This window comes from Vulpes vulpes, unplaced genomic scaffold (assembly GCF_048418805.1).
Source record: "Vulpes vulpes isolate BD-2025 unplaced genomic scaffold, VulVul3 u000000703, whole genome shotgun sequence".
Lineage (NCBI taxonomy): Eukaryota > Metazoa > Chordata > Mammalia > Carnivora > Canidae > Vulpes > Vulpes vulpes.
This window is the reverse complement of record NW_027325743.1, coordinates 747,501-750,000: the sequence shown is the minus strand read 5'-3', so window position 1 is coordinate 750,000 and position 2,500 is coordinate 747,501. Positions and strand designations below refer to the sequence as shown.

The following is a 2,500-nucleotide window of genomic DNA, read 5'->3' as shown; positions in this document are numbered from 1 at the left end:
TATTCGTTCATTCATTCATTATTCATTGTTCTTTCTTTCTTTCTTTCTTTCTTTCTTTCTTTCTTTCTTTCTTTCTTTCTTTCTTTAGTCAGAGACGGAGAGACGGAGTATCAGGCTCCATCCAGGACGCCCGACGTGGGACTCTTAGCCCGCATCTCCAGGACCACGCCCTGGGCTGAAGGCGGAGCTCGACTGCCCCGGCCACCCGCCATTGCCACAAGTTGGCCTTTTTTTTTTTTTTTTTAGTTTTTAGTTTTTCTTTTTCTTTCTTTTTCTTTCTTTCTTTCTTTCTTTCTTTCTTTCTTTCTTTCTTTCTTTTCTTTCTTCTTTCTTTTTTTTGTTTTTAGATTTCTATTTATTTATGATAGTCACTCTCTCACACACACACACACACACACAGAGACAGAGACAGAGACAGAGACACAGGCAGAGGGAGAAGCAGGCTCCATACACTGGGAGCCCGATGTGGGATTCGATCCCGGGCGTCCCTAAAGCACCCCTCTTACTCCCCATTGCTTCCCCCAAGGCCTTGCATGTTCCTCTGCTTCCCGCACGCGACCTCGTGCTCTACGTCTATCTCTAGACGACACCCTACCGTATCCGGATAGGGAATAAGCTAAGACGGGGCCGATTCTCATGGGACCGTTCTTGTGCTGAGGACGTGTTCTTGTCTGCTGTAGCGGTGGCGACAAAGCGGAGGGGCCCTCTCCCTGCGCACACGGTGCCGGGGCGTGGGGACGTGAGGCAGTAAGGATGGCTTTGGGGTTGTGGACATTTTTTTTTTTTAAGATTTATTTATTTATTTATTTATTTATTTATTTATTTATTTATTTATGATAGAGAAAGAAAGAGAGAGAGAGAGAGAGAGAGAGAGAGAGGCAGACACAGGAGGAGGGAGAAGCAGGCTCCATGCCGGAGCCCGACGTGGGACTCGATCCCGGGACTCCAGGATCGCGCTCTGGGCCAAAAGCAGGCGCTAAACCGCTGAGCCACCCAGGGATCCCCTTGCGGACATTTCTACAACCGATCGGGAACGACGTCCTCCGTCCAGTGTCCCGGATCTTTGGGGGTGAGGGCTGCAGGACGCCTCGGATGACGTTTCCAAGTGCGCCCTTTCCAGGGGCTGGAACCGGAACCGGAACCGGGGCGGCATGGGTAGTTCGGAAGACGCTGCCGCCGCCGGCGGCGGCCGGTGCGCCCCCTAGAGCTGCAGACGTCCCCGTCCCGGGGAGGGGGAGGGGGAGGGGGAGGGGAGGGGGAGGGGAAGGGGGAGCGAAACATCCCTAAGGAAGGCCCCGCTTGGGCGCCCGACGTTTTCCTGAGTCGGGAAACGCTACTGGACCTGGGTGGATCCGGACCAGGCTGTGTCCCAGCTGCCCTGCGATCCCATATGCCTCAAACCTGGACCCCCCTGGGCGGGCGAGCCAGCTTTCTGGCCCTGCCTGCCTGAGCCTACCTCTCTATCTCTGGCATCCAACTTGCAACTTCAAGTCCCTGAGGTCGAGAGCTTCGGCTCTCTGGTCCCTGCTAGTAACCCAAACAGACAGACACGTTTGCCATGCCATGCCATGCCATGCCATGCCATGCCATGCCATTCCATTCCATTCCATTCCATTCCATTCCATTCCATACCACTTGCAATCAGGCATCTGCGAAATGAATATTGAGCAAGGGAATTCTCAGCCTTGAACGTTTCTGGGCCCCACTCCCATGGCTTTCGCACCGGCCAAAGGTCCAAAGGGCTCCGAGAAACCTCAGCACACGGGCTCTGTTTCCGTCCCTCTGAACACACGTTGCCTGTCTGTCTCCCTTATAATACAGAAACGGGGATGCCAGGGTGGCTCCGTGTGGAGCATCTGCCTTAGGGGCACGTCGTGATCACAGGATCCGGGGATCCAGCCCCACATCGAGCTCCTTGCATTGGAGCCTGCTGCTCCCTCTGCCTAGGTCTCTGCCCCTTTTTCTCTCTCTCTCTCTCTCTCTCAAAATCCGGCAAAAATAAAAAGAAAGAAAGAAAAAGAAAGAAAGAAAGAAAAGAAAATTCCCTACGTTCGGACTTCCAGGTCACCCCATCAGAAAGATGCCTCGTGGGATGGGACCCAAGAGGTGGTCCAGAGAAATAAGGACCCGACTCCCCCCCACACACACACACACACACTTCGCATGAGTCCAAATCATGAAGAAGACGGGGAAAGCAGGCCAGGCAGGCAGACGCCAGAAATCCGAAGTCCACACGCACGCACGCACGCACGAGCACCAGAACCGATGCCCAACCCACTGCCTGCGCCTCCACCTCTCTCGGAGGGCTGAAAGGCAACCACGGACAAGGCCTGTTTTCCAGGAGGAAGCCGACATGAAGGAACAGGCGGCATTGGAGGCGGAAGGCTGGAAGGTTGACAGATAGAGAAAGGAAAAGAGGGACAAGAGGGACGGGTGGACACCAGGGTGGCTCAGTGGTTGGGCGGCTGCCTTCCTCTCAGGGTGTGATGAGGGGGTGGGG

General features: G+C 54.5%; 1 long non-coding RNA gene across 1 annotated transcript in view; it reads left to right on the top strand.

Annotated features, from left to right (window-relative positions):
- Window positions 1–2,111, top strand: part of LOC140596741 (uncharacterized) — a 3,395-nt gene extending 1,284 nt beyond the window's left edge. The window contains exons 2-4 of the long non-coding RNA XR_011998634.1: window positions 89–220; window positions 841–1,069; window positions 1,822–2,111. This is a non-coding gene — a long non-coding RNA (uncharacterized lncRNA). The remainder of the gene's footprint in view (window positions 1–88; window positions 221–840; window positions 1,070–1,821) is intronic.
- Window positions 2,112–2,500: the final 389 nt, after the last annotated feature.